The 15,496-nt window shown below is 48.3% G+C and overlaps 29 non-coding genes across 29 annotated transcripts; all 29 read left to right on the forward strand.

The window, feature by feature from the left end:
• The first annotated feature begins 221 nt into the window (after positions 1 to 221).
• On the forward strand, positions 222 to 294 carry TRNAM-CAU (transfer RNA methionine (anticodon CAU)). The gene has a single exon. It is a non-coding gene; the product is annotated as a tRNA-Met (tRNA).
• A 164-nt stretch (positions 295 to 458) lies between these two features.
• TRNAM-CAU (transfer RNA methionine (anticodon CAU)) lies at positions 459 to 531 on the forward strand. Its single transcript has one exon. It is a non-coding gene; the product is annotated as a tRNA-Met (tRNA).
• A 165-nt stretch (positions 532 to 696) lies between these two features.
• TRNAM-CAU (transfer RNA methionine (anticodon CAU)) lies at positions 697 to 769 on the forward strand. Its single transcript has one exon. It is a non-coding gene; the product is annotated as a tRNA-Met (tRNA).
• A 639-nt stretch (positions 770 to 1,408) lies between these two features.
• On the forward strand, positions 1,409 to 1,481 carry TRNAV-CAC (transfer RNA valine (anticodon CAC)). Its single transcript has one exon. It is a non-coding gene; the product is annotated as a tRNA-Val (tRNA).
• Positions 1,482 to 1,882: 401 nt separating this feature from the next.
• TRNAI-GAU (transfer RNA isoleucine (anticodon GAU)) lies at positions 1,883 to 1,955 on the forward strand. The gene has a single exon. It is a non-coding gene; the product is annotated as a tRNA-Ile (tRNA).
• A 636-nt stretch (positions 1,956 to 2,591) lies between these two features.
• TRNAM-CAU (transfer RNA methionine (anticodon CAU)) lies at positions 2,592 to 2,664 on the forward strand. Its single transcript has one exon. It is a non-coding gene; the product is annotated as a tRNA-Met (tRNA).
• Positions 2,665 to 2,828: 164 nt separating this feature from the next.
• TRNAM-CAU (transfer RNA methionine (anticodon CAU)) lies at positions 2,829 to 2,901 on the forward strand. Its single transcript has one exon. It is a non-coding gene; the product is annotated as a tRNA-Met (tRNA).
• Positions 2,902 to 3,066: 165 nt separating this feature from the next.
• Positions 3,067 to 3,139, forward strand: TRNAM-CAU (transfer RNA methionine (anticodon CAU)). The gene has a single exon. It is a non-coding gene; the product is annotated as a tRNA-Met (tRNA).
• A 1,585-nt stretch (positions 3,140 to 4,724) lies between these two features.
• On the forward strand, positions 4,725 to 4,797 carry TRNAM-CAU (transfer RNA methionine (anticodon CAU)). The gene has a single exon. It is a non-coding gene; the product is annotated as a tRNA-Met (tRNA).
• A 164-nt stretch (positions 4,798 to 4,961) lies between these two features.
• TRNAM-CAU (transfer RNA methionine (anticodon CAU)) lies at positions 4,962 to 5,034 on the forward strand. Its single transcript has one exon. It is a non-coding gene; the product is annotated as a tRNA-Met (tRNA).
• A 165-nt stretch (positions 5,035 to 5,199) lies between these two features.
• Positions 5,200 to 5,272, forward strand: TRNAM-CAU (transfer RNA methionine (anticodon CAU)). The gene has a single exon. It is a non-coding gene; the product is annotated as a tRNA-Met (tRNA).
• Positions 5,273 to 6,146: 874 nt separating this feature from the next.
• On the forward strand, positions 6,147 to 6,219 carry TRNAM-CAU (transfer RNA methionine (anticodon CAU)). The gene has a single exon. It is a non-coding gene; the product is annotated as a tRNA-Met (tRNA).
• Positions 6,220 to 6,383: 164 nt separating this feature from the next.
• Positions 6,384 to 6,456, forward strand: TRNAM-CAU (transfer RNA methionine (anticodon CAU)). The gene has a single exon. It is a non-coding gene; the product is annotated as a tRNA-Met (tRNA).
• A 165-nt stretch (positions 6,457 to 6,621) lies between these two features.
• Positions 6,622 to 6,694, forward strand: TRNAM-CAU (transfer RNA methionine (anticodon CAU)). Its single transcript has one exon. It is a non-coding gene; the product is annotated as a tRNA-Met (tRNA).
• Positions 6,695 to 8,279: 1,585 nt separating this feature from the next.
• TRNAM-CAU (transfer RNA methionine (anticodon CAU)) lies at positions 8,280 to 8,352 on the forward strand. Its single transcript has one exon. It is a non-coding gene; the product is annotated as a tRNA-Met (tRNA).
• A 164-nt stretch (positions 8,353 to 8,516) lies between these two features.
• On the forward strand, positions 8,517 to 8,589 carry TRNAM-CAU (transfer RNA methionine (anticodon CAU)). The gene has a single exon. It is a non-coding gene; the product is annotated as a tRNA-Met (tRNA).
• A 165-nt stretch (positions 8,590 to 8,754) lies between these two features.
• On the forward strand, positions 8,755 to 8,827 carry TRNAM-CAU (transfer RNA methionine (anticodon CAU)). The gene has a single exon. It is a non-coding gene; the product is annotated as a tRNA-Met (tRNA).
• Positions 8,828 to 9,466: 639 nt separating this feature from the next.
• Positions 9,467 to 9,539, forward strand: TRNAV-CAC (transfer RNA valine (anticodon CAC)). Its single transcript has one exon. It is a non-coding gene; the product is annotated as a tRNA-Val (tRNA).
• Positions 9,540 to 9,940: 401 nt separating this feature from the next.
• TRNAI-GAU (transfer RNA isoleucine (anticodon GAU)) lies at positions 9,941 to 10,013 on the forward strand. Its single transcript has one exon. It is a non-coding gene; the product is annotated as a tRNA-Ile (tRNA).
• Positions 10,014 to 11,123: 1,110 nt separating this feature from the next.
• On the forward strand, positions 11,124 to 11,196 carry TRNAM-CAU (transfer RNA methionine (anticodon CAU)). Its single transcript has one exon. It is a non-coding gene; the product is annotated as a tRNA-Met (tRNA).
• Positions 11,197 to 11,360: 164 nt separating this feature from the next.
• Positions 11,361 to 11,433, forward strand: TRNAM-CAU (transfer RNA methionine (anticodon CAU)). Its single transcript has one exon. It is a non-coding gene; the product is annotated as a tRNA-Met (tRNA).
• A 165-nt stretch (positions 11,434 to 11,598) lies between these two features.
• Positions 11,599 to 11,671, forward strand: TRNAM-CAU (transfer RNA methionine (anticodon CAU)). Its single transcript has one exon. It is a non-coding gene; the product is annotated as a tRNA-Met (tRNA).
• An 874-nt stretch (positions 11,672 to 12,545) lies between these two features.
• TRNAM-CAU (transfer RNA methionine (anticodon CAU)) lies at positions 12,546 to 12,618 on the forward strand. Its single transcript has one exon. It is a non-coding gene; the product is annotated as a tRNA-Met (tRNA).
• Positions 12,619 to 12,782: 164 nt separating this feature from the next.
• TRNAM-CAU (transfer RNA methionine (anticodon CAU)) lies at positions 12,783 to 12,855 on the forward strand. The gene has a single exon. It is a non-coding gene; the product is annotated as a tRNA-Met (tRNA).
• A 400-nt stretch (positions 12,856 to 13,255) lies between these two features.
• TRNAM-CAU (transfer RNA methionine (anticodon CAU)) lies at positions 13,256 to 13,328 on the forward strand. Its single transcript has one exon. It is a non-coding gene; the product is annotated as a tRNA-Met (tRNA).
• Positions 13,329 to 13,730: 402 nt separating this feature from the next.
• On the forward strand, positions 13,731 to 13,803 carry TRNAM-CAU (transfer RNA methionine (anticodon CAU)). Its single transcript has one exon. It is a non-coding gene; the product is annotated as a tRNA-Met (tRNA).
• An 873-nt stretch (positions 13,804 to 14,676) lies between these two features.
• On the forward strand, positions 14,677 to 14,749 carry TRNAM-CAU (transfer RNA methionine (anticodon CAU)). The gene has a single exon. It is a non-coding gene; the product is annotated as a tRNA-Met (tRNA).
• A 164-nt stretch (positions 14,750 to 14,913) lies between these two features.
• TRNAM-CAU (transfer RNA methionine (anticodon CAU)) lies at positions 14,914 to 14,986 on the forward strand. The gene has a single exon. It is a non-coding gene; the product is annotated as a tRNA-Met (tRNA).
• Positions 14,987 to 15,387: 401 nt separating this feature from the next.
• TRNAI-GAU (transfer RNA isoleucine (anticodon GAU)) lies at positions 15,388 to 15,460 on the forward strand. The gene has a single exon. It is a non-coding gene; the product is annotated as a tRNA-Ile (tRNA).
• The last annotated feature ends 36 nt before the right edge of the window (positions 15,461 to 15,496 follow it).

Raw genomic sequence — 15,496 nt, forward strand, 5'->3', positions numbered from 1 at the left:
GTAGGCAGCGCGTCAGTCTCATAATCTGAATGTCGTGAGTGCAATCCTCACCCGGGGAAAAGGCGGTGCAGATGTTTCGTTTGCTTAAGAGAGTTTCATAAGGTCGTGAGGGGTGCAATGTCTGGAGCAGTAATGAATGACTGTTGGTCAGTTTTTTTGTTTTCGACCTTTAATTTGTGGGAACTAATAATACCGGTTGCGTTTCGCCGTGACCCCTGTCCGCCTCGGTAGCGCAGTAGGCAGTGCGTCAGTCTCATAATCTGAAGGTCGTGAGTTCAATCCTCACCCGGGGTAAAGGTGGTGAGGTTGTTTTGTTTGCTTATGAGAGTTTAATTAGGTCGTGAAGGGTGCGCTGTCTGGAGCACTATTGAATGACTGTTGCTCGGTTTTCTTACTTTTTCCACCTTTAGGTTGTGGGAACTAATGATACCAGTTGTGTTTCCCAGTGACACCTGTCCGCCTCGGTAGCGCAGTAGGCAGCGCGTCAGTCTCATAATCTGAATGTCGTGAGTGCAATCCTCACCCGGGGCAAAGGCGGTGCAGATGTTTCGTTTGCTTATGAGAGTTTCATTAGGTCGTGAGGGGTGCACTGTCTGGAGCAGTAATAAATGACTGTTGGTCGGTTTTTTTACTTTTTCGACCTTTAATTTGTGGGAACTAATAATACCGGTTGTGTTTCGCCGTGACCCCCTGTCCGCCTCGGTAGCGTAGTAGGCAGCGCGTCAGTCTCATAATCTGAAGGTCGTGAGTTCAATCCTCACCCGGGGCAAAGGCGGTGCAGTTGTTTTGTTTGCTTATGAGAGTTTAATTAGGTCGTGAAGGGTGCGCTGTCTGGAGCAGTAATGAATGACTGTTGCTGAGTTTTCTTACTTTTTCGACCTTTAACTTGTGGGAACTATTGATACCGGTTGTGTTTCCCAGTGACACCTGTCCGCCTCGGTAGCGCAGTAGGCGGCGCGTCAGTATCATAATCTGAAGGTCGTGAGTTCCATCCTCACACGGCGCAAAGGTGATGCAGTTTTTTTGTTTGCTTATGAGAGTTTAATTAGGTCGGGAGGGGTGCGCTGTCTGGAGCAGTAATGAATGACTGTTGCTGAGTTTTCTTACTTTTTCGACCTTTAACTTGTGGGTACTATTGATACCGGTTGTGTTTCCCAGTGACACCTGTCCGCCTCGGTAGCGCAGTAGGCAGCGCGTCAGTCTCATAATCTGAATGTCGTGAGTGCAATCCTCACCCGGGGAAAAGGCGGTGCAGATGTTTCGTTTGCTTAAGAGAGTTTCATTAGGTCGTGAGGGGTGCACTGTCTGGAGCAGTAATAAATGACTGTTGGTCGGTTTTTTTACTTTTTCGACCTTTAATTTGTGGGAACTAATAATACCGGTTGTGTTTCGCCGTGACCCCCTGTCCGCCTCGGTAGCGTAGTAGGCAGCGCGTCAGTCTCACAATCTGAAGGTCGTGAGTTCAATCCTCACCCGGGGCAAATGTGGTGCAGATTTTTTGTTTGCTTATGAGAGTGTAATTGGGTCGTGAAAGTTGCGCTGTCTGGAGCAGTAATGAATGACTCTTGCTCGGTTTTCTTACATTTTCGACCTTTAATTTGTGGGAACTAATGATCCCGGTTGCGTTCCCCAGTGACACCTGTCCGCTTTGATAGCGCAGTAGGCAGAGCATCAGTCTCATAATCTTAAGGTCGTGAGTTCAATCCTCACCAGGGGCAAAGGCGGTGCAGATGTTTTGTTTGCTTATGAGAGTTTAATTGGGTCGTGAGGGGTGCGCTGTCTGGAGCAGTCATGAATGACTGTTGCTCGGTTTTCTTAGTTTTTCGACCTTTAGTTTGTGGGAACTGATGATCCCGGTTGCGTTTCCCAGTGACACCTGTCCGCCTCGGTAGCGCAGTAGGCAGCGCATCAGTCTGATAATCTGAATGTCGTGAGTTCAATCCTCACCTGGGGCAAAGGCGGTGCAGTTTTTTTGTTTGCTTACGAGAGTTTAATTAGGTCGTGAAGGGTGCACGTTCTGGAGCAGTAATGAATGACTGCTGTTCGGTATTTCTATTTTTTCGACCTTTAATTTATGGGAACTAGTGATACCGGTTCTGTTTCCCAGTGATCCCTGTCCGCCTCGGTAGCGCAGTAGGCAGCGCGTCAGTCTCATAATCTGAAGGTCGTGAGTTCCATCCTCACACGGCGCAAAGGTGATGCAGTTTTTTTGTTTGCTTATGAGAGTTTAATTAGGTCGGGAGGGGTGCGCTGTCTGGAGCAGTAATGAATGACTGTTGCTGAGTTTTCTTACTTTTTCGACCTTTAACTTGTGGGTACTATTGATACCGGTTGTGTTTCCCAGTGACACCTGTCCGCCTCGGTAGCGCAGTAGGCAGCGCGTCAGTCTCATAATCTGAATGTCGTGAGTGCAATCCTCACCCGGGGAAAAGGCGGTGCAGATGTTTCGTTTGCTTAAGAGAGTTTCATAAGGTCGTGAGGGGTGCAATGTCTGGAGCAGTAATGAATGACTGTTGGTCAGTTTTTTTGTTTTCGACCTTTAATTTGTGGGAACTAATAATACCGGTTGCGTTTCGCCGTGACCCCTGTCCGCCTCGGTAGCGCAGTAGGCAGTGCGTCAGTCTCATAATCTGAAGGTCGTGAGTTCAATCCTCACCCGGGGTAAAGGTGGTGAGGTTGTTTTGTTTGCTTATGAGAGTTTAATTAGGTCGTGAAGGGTGCGCTGTCTGGAGCACTATTGAATGACTGTTGCTCGGTTTTCTTACTTTTTCCACCTTTAGGTTGTGGGAACTAATGATACCAGTTGTGTTTCCCAGTGACACCTGTCCGCCTCGGTAGCGCAGTAGGCAGCGCGTCAGTCTCATAATCTGAATGTCGTGAGTGCAATCCTCACCCGGGGCAAAGGCGGTGCAGATGTTTCATTTCCTTATGAGAGTTTCATTAGGTCGTGAGGGGTGCACTGTCTGGAGCAGTAATAAATGACTGTTGGTCGGTTTTTTTACTTTTTCGACCTTTAATTTGTGGGAACTAATAATACCGGTTGTGTTTCGCCGTGACCCCCTGTCCGCCTCGGTAGCGTAGTAGGCAGCGCGTCAGTCTCATAATCTGAAGGTCGTGAGTTCAATCCTCACCCGGGGCAAAGGCGGTGCAGTTGTTTTGTTTGCTTATGAGAGTTTAATTAGGTCGTGAAGGGTGCGCTGTCTGGAGCAGTAATGAATGACTGTTGCTGAGTTTTCTTACTTTTTCGACCTTTAACTTGTGGGAACTATTGATACCGGTTGTGTTTCCCAGTGACACCTGTCCGCCTCGGTAGCGCAGTAGGCGGCGCGTCAGTATCATAATCTGAAGGTCGTGAGTTCCATCCTCACACGGCGCAAAGGTGATGCAGTTTTTTTGTTTGCTTATGAGAGTTTAATTAGGTCAGGAGGGGTGCGCTGTCTGGAGCAGTAATGAATGACTGTTGCTGAGTTTTCTTACTTTTTCGACCTTTAACTTGTGGGTACTATTGATACCGGTTGTGTTTCCCAGTGACACCTGTCCGCCTCGGTAGCGCAGTAGGCAGCGCGTCAGTCTCATAATCTGAATGTCGTGAGTGCAATCCTCACCCGGGGAAAAGGCGGTGCAGATGTTTCGTTTGCTTAAGAGAGTTTCATTAGGTCGTGAGGGGTGCACTGTCTGGAGCAGTAATAAATGACTGTTGGTCGGTTTTTTTACTTTTTCGACCTTTAATTTGTGGGAACTAATAATACCGGTTGTGTTTCGCCGTGACCCCCTGTCCGCCTCGGTAGCGCAGTAGGCAGCGCGTCAGTCTCATAATCTGAAGGTCGTGAGTTCCATCCTCACACGGCGCAAAGGTGATGCAGTTTTTTTGTTTGCTTATGAGAGTTTAATTAGGTCGGGAGGGGTGCGCTGTCTGGAGCAGTAATGAATGACTGTTGCTGAGTTTTCTTACTTTTTCGACCTTTAATTTGTGGGTACTATTGATACCGGTTGTGTTTCCCAGTGACACCTGTCCGCCTCGGTAGCGCAGTAGGCAGCGCGTCAGTCTCATAATCTGAATGTCGTGAGTGCAATCCTCACCCGGGGAAAAGGCGGTGCAGATGTTTCGTTTGCTTAAGAGAGTTTCATAAGGTCGTGAGGGGTGCAATGTCTGGAGCAGTAATGAATGACTGCTGTTCGGTATTTCTATTTTTTCGACCTTTAATTTATGGGAACTAGTGATACCGGTTCTGTTTCCCAGTGATCCCTGTCCGCCTCGGTAGCGCAGTAGGCAGCGCGTCAGTCTCATAATCTGAAGGTCGTGAGTTCCATCCTCACACGGCGCAAAGGTGATGCAGTTTTTTTGTTTGCTTATGAGAGTTTAATTAGGTCGGGAGGGGTGCGCTGTCTGGAGCAGTAATGAATGACTGTTGCTGAGTTTTCTTACTTTTTCGACCTTTAACTTGTGGGTACTATTGATACCGGTTGTGTTTCCCAGTGACACCTGTCCGCCTCGGTAGCGCAGTAGGCAGCGCGTCAGTCTCATAATCTGAATGTCGTGAGTGCAATCCTCACCCGGGGAAAAGGCGGTGCAGATGTTTCGTTTGCTTAAGAGAGTTTCATAAGGTCGTGAGGGGTGCAATGTCTGGAGCAGTAATGAATGACTGTTGGTCAGTTTTTTTGTTTTCGACCTTTAATTTGTGGGAACTAATAATACCGGTTGCGTTTCGCCGTGACCCCTGTCCGCCTCGGTAGCGCAGTAGGCAGTGCGTCAGTCTCATAATCTGAAGGTCGTGAGTTCAATCCTCACCCGGGGTAAAGGTGGTGAGGTTGTTTTGTTTGCTTATGAGAGTTTAATTAGGTCGTGAAGGGTGCGCTGTCTGGAGCACTATTGAATGACTGTTGCTCGGTTTTCTTACTTTTTCCACCTTTAGGTTGTGGGAACTAATGATACCAGTTGTGTTTCCCAGTGACACCTGTCCGCCTCGGTAGCGCAGTAGGCAGCGCGTCAGTCTCATAATCTGAATGTCGTGAGTGCAATCCTCACCCGGGGCAAAGGCGGTGCAGATGTTTCGTTTGCTTATGAGAGTTTCATTAGGTCGTGAGGGGTGCACTGTCTGGAGCAGTAATAAATGACTGTTGGTCGGTTTTTTTACTTTTTCGACCTTTAATTTGTGGGAACTAATAATACCGGTTGTGTTTCGCCGTGACCCCCTGTCCGCCTCGGTAGCGTAGTAGGCAGCGCGTCAGTCTCATAATCTGAAGGTCGTGAGTTCAATCCTCACCCGGGGCAAAGGCGGTGCAGTTGTTTTGTTTGCTTATGAGAGTTTAATTAGGTCGTGAAGGGTGCGCTGTCTGGAGCAGTAATGAATGACTGTTGCTGAGTTTTCTTACTTTTTCGACCTTTAACTTGTGGGAACTATTGATACCGGTTGTGTTTCCCAGTGACACCTGTCCGCCTCGGTAGCGCAGTAGGCGGCGCGTCAGTATCATAATCTGAAGGTCGTGAGTTCAATCCGCACCCGGGGCAAAGGCGGTGCAGATTTTTTGTTTGCTTATGAGAATTTAATTAGGTCGTGAGGGGTTCGCTGTTTGGAACACTATTGAATGACTGTTGCTCGGTTTTCTTACTTTTTCCACCTTTAATTTGTGGGAACTAATGATACCGGTTGCGTTTCCCAGTAACCCCTGTCCGCCTCGGTAGTGCAGTAGGCAGCGCGTCAGTCTCATAATCTGGAGGTCGTGAGTTCAATCCACACCCGGTGCAAAGGTGGTGCAATTTCTTTGTTTGCTTATGAGAGTTTCATTAGGTCGTGAGGGGTGCACTGTCTGGAGCAGTAATAAATGACTGTTGGTCGGTTTTTTTACTTTTTCGACCTTTAATTTGTGGGAACTAATAATACCGGTTGTGTTTCGCCGTGACCCCCTGTCCGCCTCGGTAGCGCAGTAGGCAGCGCGTCAGTCTCATAATCTGAATGTCGTGAGTGCAATCCTCACCCGGGGAAAAGGCGGTGCAGATGTTTCGTTTGCTTAAGAGAGTTTCATAAGGTCGTGAGGGGTGCAATGTCTGGAGCAGTAATGAATGACTGTTGGTCAGTTTTTTTGTTTTCGACCTTTAATTTGTGGGAACTAATAATACCGGTTGCGTTTCGCCGTGACCCCTGTCCGCCTCGGTAGCGCAGTAGGCAGTGCGTCAGTCTCATAATCTGAAGGTCGTGAGTTCAATCCTCACCCGGGGTAAAGGTGGTGAGGTTGTTTTGTTTGCTTATGAGAGTTTAATTAGGTCGTGAAGGGTGCGCTGTCTGGAGCACTATTGAATGACTGTTGCTCGGTTTTCTTACTTTTTCCACCTTTAGGTTGTGGGAACTAATGATACCAGTTGTGTTTCCCAGTGACACCTGTCCGCCTCGGTAGCGCAGTAGGCAGCGCGTCAGTCTCATAATCTGAATGTCGTGAGTGCAATCCTCACCCGGGGCAAAGGCGGTGCAGATGTTTCGTTTGCTTATGAGAGTTTCATTAGGTCGTGAGGGGTGCACTGTCTGGAGCAGTAATAAATGACTGTTGGTCGGTGTTTTTACTTTTTCGACCTTTAATTTGTGGGAACTAATAATACCGGTTGTGTTTCGCCGTGACCCCCTGTCCGCCTCGGTAGCGTAGTAGGCAGCGCGTCAGTCTCATAATCTGAAGGTCGTGAGTTCAATCCTCACCCGGGGCAAAGGCGGTGCAGTTGTTTTGTTTGCTTATGAGAGTTTAATTAGGTCGTGAAGGGTGCGCTGTCTGGAGCAGTAATGAATGACTGTTGCTGAGTTTTCTTACTTTTTCGACCTTTAACTTGTGGGAACTATTGATACCGGTTGTGTTTCCCAGTGACACCTGTCCGCCTCGGTAGCGCAGTAGGCGGCGCGTCAGTATCATAATCTGAAGGTCGTGAGTTCCATCCTCACACGGCGCAAAGGTGATGCAGTTTTTTTGTTTGCTTATGAGAGTTTAATTAGGTCGGGAGGGGTGCGCTGTCTGGAGCAGTAATGAATGACTGTTGCTGAGTTTTCTTACTTTTTCGACCTTTAACTTGTGGGTACTATTGATACCGGTTGTGTTTCCCAGTGACACCTGTCCGCCTCGGTAGCGCAGTAGGCAGCGCGTCAGTCTCATAATCTGAATGTCGTGAGTGCAATCCTCACCCGGGGAAAAGGCGGTGCAGATGTTTCGTTTGCTTAAGAGAGTTTCATTAGGTCGTGAGGGGTGCACTGTCTGGAGCAGTAATAAATGACCGTTGGTCGGTTTTTTTACTTTTTCGACCTTTAATTTGTGGGAACTAATAATACCGGTTGTGTTTCGCCGTGACCCCCTGTCCGCCTCGGTAGCGCAGTAGGCAGCGCGTCAGTCTCATAATCTGAAGGTCGTGAGTTCCATCCTCACACGGCGCAAAGGTGATGCAGTTTTTTTGTTTGCTTATGAGAGTTTAATTAGGTCGGGAGGGGTGCGCTGTCTGGAGCAGTAATGAATGACTGTTGCTGAGTTTTCTTACTTTTTCGACCTTTAACTTGTGGGTACTATTGATACCGGTTGTGTTTCCCAGTGACACCTGTCCGCCTCGGTAGCGCAGTAGGCAGCGCGTCAGTCTCATAATCTGAATGTCGTGAGTGCAATCCTCACCCGGGGAAAAGGCGGTGCAGATGTTTCGTTTGCTTAAGAGAGTTTCATAAGGTCGTGAGGGGTGCAATGTCTGGAGCAGTAATGAATGACTGCTGTTCGGTATTTCTATTTTTTCGACCTTTAATTTATGGGAACTAGTGATACCGGTTCTGTTTCCCAGTGATCCCTGTCCGCCTCGGTAGCGCAGTAGGCAGCGCGTCAGTCTCATAATCTGAAGGTCGTGAGTTCCATCCTCACACGGCGCAAAGGTGATGCAGTTTTTTTGTTTGCTTATGAGAGTTTAATTAGGTCGGGAGGGGTGCGCTGTCTGGAGCAGTAATGAATGACTGTTGCTGAGTTTTCTTACTTTTTCGACCTTTAACTTGTGGGTACTATTGATACCGGTTGTGTTTCCCAGTGACACCTGTCCGCCTCGGTAGCGCAGTAGGCAGCGCGTCAGTCTCATAATCTGAATGTCGTGAGTGCAATCCTCACCCGGGGAAAAGGCGGTGCAGATGTTTCGTTTGCTTAAGAGAGTTTCATAAGGTCGTGAGGGGTGCAATGTCTGGAGCAGTAATGAATGACTGTTGGTCAGTTTTTTTGTTTTCGACCTTTAATTTGTGGGAACTAATAATACCGGTTGCGTTTCGCCGTGACCCCTGTCCGCCTCGGTAGCGCAGTAGGCAGTGCGTCAGTCTCATAATCTGAAGGTCGTGAGTTCAATCCTCACCCGGGGTAAAGGTGGTGAGGTTGTTTTGTTTGCTTATGAGAGTTTAATTAGGTCGTGAAGGGTGCGCTGTCTGGAGCACTATTGAATGACTGTTGCTCGGTTTTCTTACTTTTTCCACCTTTAGGTTGTGGGAACTAATGATACCAGTTGTGTTTCCCAGTGACACCTGTCCGCCTCGGTAGCGCAGTAGGCAGCGCGTCAGTCTCATAATCTGAATGTCGTGAGTGCAATCCTCACCCGGGGCAAAGGCGGTGCAGATGTTTCGTTTGCTTATGAGAGTTTCATTAGGTCGTGAGGGGTGCACTGTCTAGAGCAGTAATAAATGACTGTTGGTCGGTTTTTTTACTTTTTCGACCTTTAATTTGTGGGAACTAATAATACCGGTTGTGTTTCGCCGTGACCCCCTGTCCGCCTCGGTAGCGTAGTAGGCAGCGCGTCAGTCTCATAATCTGAAGGTCGTGAGTTCAATCCTCACCCGGGGCAAAGGCGGTGCAGTTGTTTTGTTTGCTTATGAGAGTTTAATTAGGTCGTGAAGGGTGCGCTGTCTGGAGCAGTAATGAATGACTGTTGCTGAGTTTTCTTACTTTTTCGACCTTTAACTTGTGGGAACTATTGATACCGGTTGTGTTTCCCAGTGACACCTGTCCGCCTCGGTAGCGCAGTAGGCGGCGCGTCAGTATCATAATCTGAAGGTCGTGAGTTCCATCCTCACACGGCGCAAAGGTGATGCAGTTTTTTTGTTTGCTTATGAGAGTTTAATTAGGTCGGGAGGGGTGCGCTGTCTGGAGCAGTAATGAATGACTGTTGCTGAGTTTTCTTACTTTTTCGACCTTTAACTTGTGGGTACTATTGATACCGGTTGTGTTTCCCAGTGACACCTGTCCGCCTCGGTAGCGCAGTAGGCAGCGCGTCAGTCTCATAATCTGAATGTCGTGAGTGCAATCCTCACCCGGGGAAAAGGCGGTGCAGATGTTTCGTTTGCTTAAGAGAGTTTCATTAGGTCGTGAGGGGTGCACTGTCTGGAGCAGTAATAAATGACTGTTGGTCGGTTTTTTTACTTTTTCGACCTTTAATTTGTGGGAACTAATAATACCGGTTGTGTTTCGCCGTGACCCCCTGTCCGCCTCGGTAGCGTAGTAGGCAGCGCGTCAGTCTCACAATCTGAAGGTCGTGAGTTCAATCCTCACCCGGGGCAAATGTGGTGCAGATTTTTTGTTTGCTTATGAGAGTGTAATTGGGTCGTGAAAGTTGCGCTGTCTGGAGCAGTAATGAATGACTCTTGCTCGGTTTTCTTACATTTTCGACCTTTAATTTGTGGGAACTAATGATCCCGGTTGCGTTCCCCAGTGACACCTGTCCGCTTTGATAGCGCAGTAGGCAGAGCATCAGTCTCATAATCTTAAGGTCGTGAGTTCAATCCTCACCAGGGGCAAAGGCGGTGCAGATGTTTTGTTTGCTTATGAGAGTTTAATTGGGTCGTGAGGGGTGCGCTGTCTGGAGCAGTCATGAATGACTGTTGCTCGGTTTTCTTAGTTTTTCGACCTTTAGTTTGTGGGAACTGATGATCCCGGTTGCGTTTCCCAGTGACACCTGTCCGCCTCGGTAGCGCAGTAGGCAGCGCATCAGTCTGATAATCTGAATGTCGTGAGTTCAATCCTCACCTGGGGCAAAGGCGGTGCAGTTTTTTTGTTTGCTTACGAGAGTTTAATTAGGTCGTGATGGGTGCACGTTCTGGAGCAGTAATGAATGACTGCTGTTCGGTATTTCTATTTTTTCGACCTTTAATTTATGGGAACTAGTGATACCGGTTCTGTTTCCCAGTGATCCCTGTCCGCCTCGGTAGCGCAGTAGGCAGCGCGTCAGTCTCATAATCTGAAGGTCGTGAGTTCCATCCTCACACGGCGCAAAGGTGATGCAGTTTTTTTGTTTGCTTATGAGAGTTTAATTAGGTCGGGAGGGGTGCGCTGTCTGGAGCAGTAATGAATGACTGTTGCTGAGTTTTCTTACTTTTTCGACCTTTAACTTGTGGGTACTATTGATACCGGTTGTGTTTCCCAGTGACACCTGTCCGCCTCGGTAGCGCAGTAGGCAGCGCGTCAGTCTCATAATCTGAATGTCGTGAGTGCAATCCTCACCCGGGGAAAAGGCGGTGCAGATGTTTCGTTTGCTTAAGAGAGTTTCATAAGGTCGTGAGGGGTGCAATGTCTGGAGCAGTAATGAATGACTGCTGTTCGGTATTTCTATTTTTTCGACCTTTAATTTATGGGAACTAGTGATACCGGTTCTGTTTCCCAGTGATCCCTGTCCGCCTCGGTAGCGCAGTAGGCAGCGCGTCAGTCTCATAATCTGAAGGTCGTGAGTTCCATCCTCACAGGGCGCAAAGGTGATGCAGTTTTTTTGTTTGCTTATGAGAGTTTAATTAGGTCGGGAGGGGTGCGCTGTCTGGAGCAGTAATGAATGACTGTTGCTGAGTTTTCTTACTTTTTCGACCTTTAACTTGTGGGTACTATTGATACCGGTTGTGTTTCCCAGTGACACCTGTCCGCCTCGGTAGCGCAGTAGGCAGCGCGTCAGTCTCATAATCTGAATGTCGTGAGTGCAATCCTCACCCGGGGAAAAGGCGGTGCAGATGTTTCGTTTGCTTAAGAGAGTTTCATAAGGTCGTGAGGGGTGCAATGTCTGGAGCAGTAATGAATGACTGTTGGTCAGTTTTTTTGTTTTCGACCTTTAATTTGTGGGAACTAATAATACCGGTTGCGTTTCGCCGTGACCCCTGTCCGCCTCGGTAGCGCAGTAGGCAGTGCGTCAGTCTCATAATCTGAAGGTCGTGAGTTCAATCCTCACCCGGGGTAAAGGTGGTGAGGTTGTTTTGTTTGCTTATGAGAGTTTAATTAGGTCGTGAAGGGTGCGCTGTCTGGAGCACTATTGAATGACTGTTGCTCGGTTTTCTTACTTTTTCCACCTTTAGGTTGTGGGAACTAATGATACCAGTTGTGTTTCCCAGTGACACCTGTCCGCCTCGGTAGCGCAGTAGGCAGCGCGTCAGTCTCATAATCTGAATGTCGTGAGTGCAATCCTCACCCGGGGCAAAGGCGGTGCAGATGTTTCGTTTGCTTATGAGAGTTTCATTAGGTCGTGAGGGGTGCACTGTCTGGAGCAGTAATAAATGACTGTTGGTCGGTTTTTTTACTTTTTCGACCTTTAATTTGTGGGAACTAATAATACCGGTTGTGTTTCGCCGTGACCCCCTGTCCGCCTCGGTAGCGTAGTAGGCAGCGCGTCAGTCTCATAATCTGAAGGTCGTGAGTTCAATCCTCACCCGGGGCAAAGGCGGTGCAGTTGTTTTGTTTGCTTATGAGAGTTTAATTAGGTCGTGAAGGGTGCGCTGTCTGGAGCAGTAATGAATGACTGTTGCTGAGTTTTCTTACTTTTTCGACCTTTAACTTGTGGGAACTATTGATACCGGTTGTGTTTCCCAGTGACACCTGTCCGCCTCGGTAGCGCAGTAGGCGGAGCGTCAGTATCATAATCTGAAGGTCGTGAGTTCAATCCGCACCCGGGGCAAAGGCGGTGCAGATTTTTTGTTTGCTTATGAGAGTTTAATTAGGTCGTGAGGGGTGCGCTGTTTGGAGCACTATTGAATGACTGTTGCTCGGTTTTCTTACTTTTTCCACCTTTAATTTGTGGGAACTAATGATACCGGTTGCGTTTCCCAGTAACCCCTGTCCGCCTCGGTAGTGCAGTAGGCAGCGCGTCAGTCTCATAATCTGGAGGTCGTGAGTTCAATCCACACCCGGTGCAAAGGTGGTGCAATTTCTTTGTTTGCTTATGAGAGTTTCATTAGGTCGTGAGGGGTGCACTGTCTGGAGCAGTAATAAATGACTGTTGGTCGGTTTTTTTACTTTTTCGACCTTTAATTTGTGGGAACTAATAATACCGGTTGTGTTTCGCCGTGACCCCCTGTCCGCCTCGGTAGCGCAGTAGGCAGCGCGTCAGTCTCATAATCTGAATGTCGTGAGTGCAATCCTCACCCGGGGAAAAGGCGGTGCAGATGTTTCGTTTGCTTAAGAGAGTTTCATAAGGTCGTGAGGGGTGCAATGTCTGGAGCAGTAATGAATGACTGTTGGTCAGTTTTTTTGTTTTCGACCTTTAATTTGTGGGAACTAATAATACCGGTTGCGTTTCGCCGTGACCCCTGTCCGCCTCGGTAGCGCAGTAGGCAGTGCGTCAGTCTCATAATCTGAAGGTCGTGAGTTCAATCCTCACCCGGGGTAAAGGTGGTGAGGTTGTTTTGTTTGCTTATGAGAGTTTAATTAGGTCGTGAAGGGTGCGCTGTCTGGAGCACTATTGAATGACTGTTGCTCGGTTTTCTTACTTTTTCCACCTTTAGGTTGTGGGAACTAATGATACCAGTTGTGTTTCCCAGTGACACCTGTCCGCCTCGGTAGCGCAGTAGGCAGCGCGTCAGTCTCATAATCTGAATGTCGTGAGTGCAATCCTCACCCGGGGCAAAGGCGGTGCAGATGTTTCGTTTGCTTATGAGAGTTTCATTAGGTCGTGAGGGGTGCACTGTCTGGAGCAGTAATAAATGACTGTTGGTCGGTTTTTTTACTTTTTCGACCTTTAATTTGTGGGAACTAATAATACCGGTTGTGTTTCGCCGTGACCCCCTGTCCGCCTCGGTAGCGCAGTAGGCAGCGCGTCAGTCTCATAATCTGAATGTCGTGAGTGCAATCCTCACCCGGGGAAAAGGCGGTGCAGATGTTTCGTTTGCTTAAGAGAGTTTCATAAGGTCGTGAGGGGTGCAATGTCTGGAGCAGTAATGAATGACTGTTGGTCAGTTTTTTTGTTTTCGACCTTTAATTTGTGGGAACTAATAATACCGGTTGCGTTTCGCCGTGACCCCTGTCCGCCTCGGTAGCGCAGTAGGCAGTGCGTCAGTCTCATAATCTGAAGGTCGTGAGTTCAATCCTCACCCGGGGTAAAGGTGGTGAGGTTGTTTTGTTTGCTTATGAGAGTTTAATTAGGTCGTGAAGGGTGCGCTGTCTGGAGCACTATTGAATGACTGTTGCTCGATTTTCTTACTTTTTCCACCTTTAGGTTGTGGGAACTAATGATACCAGTTGTGTTTCCCAGTGACACCTGTCCGCCTCGGTAGCGCAGTAGGCAGCGCGTCAGTCTCATATTCTGAATGTCGTGAGTGCAATCCTCACCCGGGGCAAAGGCGGTGCAGATGTTTCGTTTGCTTATGAGAGTTTCATTAGGTCGTGAGGGGTGCACTGTCTGGAGCAGTAATAAATGACTGTTGGTCGGTTTTTTTACTTTTTCGACCTTTAATTTGTGGGAACTAATAATACCGGTTGTGTTTCGCCGTGACCCCCTGTCCGCCTCGGTAGCGTAGTAGGCAGCGCGTCAGCCTCATAATCTGAAGGTCGTGAGTTCAATCCTCACCCGGGGCAAAGGCGGTGCAGTTGTTTTGTTTGCTTATGAGAGTTTAATTAGGTCGTGAAGGGTGCGCTGTCTGGAGCAGTAATGAATGACTGTTGCTGAGTTTTCTTACTTTTTCGACCTTTAACTTGTGGGAACTATTGATACCGGTTGTGTTTCCCAGTGACACCTGTCCGCCTCGGTAGCGCAGTAGGCGGCGCGTCAGTATCATAATCTGAAGGTCGTGAGTTCAATCCGCACCCGGGGCAAAGGCGGTGCAGATTTTTTGTTTGCTTATGAGAGTTTAATTAGGTCGTGAGGGGTGCGCTGTTTGGAGCACTATTGAATGACTGTTGCTCGGTTTTCTTACTTTTTCCACCTTTAATTTGTGGGAACTAATGATACCGGTTGCGTTTCCCAGTAACCCCTGTCCGCCTCGGTAGTGCAGTAGGCAGCGCGTCAGTCTCATAATCTGGAGGTCGTGAGTTCAATCCACACCCGGTGCAAAGGTGGTGCAATTTCTTTGTTTGCTTATGAGAGTTTCATTAGGTCGTGAGGGGTGCACTGTCTGGAGCAGTAATAAATGACTGTTGGTCGGTTTTTTTACTTTTTCGACCTTTAATTTGTGGGAACTAATGATACCAGTTGTGTTTCCCAGTGACACCTGTCCGCCTCGGTAGCGCAGTAGGCAGCGCGTCAGTCTCATAATCTGAATGTCGTGAGTGCAATCCTCACCCGGGGAAAAGGCGGTGCAGATGTTTCGTTTGCTTAAGAGAGTTTCATAAGGTCGTGAGGGGTGCAATGTCTGGAGCAGTAATGAATGACTGTTGGTCAGTTTTTTTGTTTTCGACCTTTAATTTGTGGGAACTAATAATACCGGTTGCGTTTCGCCGTGACCCCTGTCCGCCTCGGTAGCGCAGTAGGCAGTGCGTCAGTCTCATAATCTGAAGGTCGTGAGTTCAATCCTCACCCGGGGTAAAGGTGGTGAGGTTGTTTTGTTTGCCTATGAGAGTTTAATTAGGTCGTGAAGGGTGCGCTGTCTGGAGCACTATTGAATGACTGTTGCTCGGTTTTCTTACTTTTTCCACCTTTAGGTTGTGGGAACTAATGATACCAGTTGTGTTTCCCAGTGACACCTGTCCGCCTCGGTAGCGCAGTAGGCAGCGCGTCAGTCTCATAATCTGAATGTCGTGAGTGCAATCCTCACCCGGGGCAAAGGCGGTGCAGATGTTTCGTTTGCTTATGAGAGTGTAATTGGGTCGTGAAAGTTGCGCTGTCTGGAGCAGTAATGAATGACTCTTGCTCGGTTTTCTTACATTTTCGACCTTTAATTTGTGGGAACTAATGATCCCGGTTGCGTTCCCCAGTGACACCTGTCCGCTTTGATAGCGCAGTAGGCAGAGCATCAGTCTCATAATCTTAAGGTCGTGAGTTCAATCCTCACCAGGGGCAAAGGCGGTGCAGATGTTTTGTTTGCTTATGAGAGTTTAATTGGGTCGTGAGGGGTGCGCTGTCTGGAGCAGTCATGAATGACTGTTGCTCGGTTTTCTTAGTTTTTCGACCTTTAGTTTGTGGGAACTGATGATCCCGGTTGCGTTTCCCAGTGACACCTGTCCGCCTCGGTAGCGCAGTAGGCAGCGCATCAGTCTGATAATCTGAATGTCGTGAGTTCAATCCTCACCTTGGGCAAAGGCGGTGCAGTTTTTTTGTTTGCTTACGAGAGTT

The sequence above is a fragment of the Rhipicephalus microplus genome, chromosome 3 (assembly GCF_043290135.1).
Source record: "Rhipicephalus microplus isolate Deutch F79 chromosome 3, USDA_Rmic, whole genome shotgun sequence".
Lineage (NCBI taxonomy): Eukaryota > Metazoa > Arthropoda > Arachnida > Ixodida > Ixodidae > Rhipicephalus > Rhipicephalus microplus.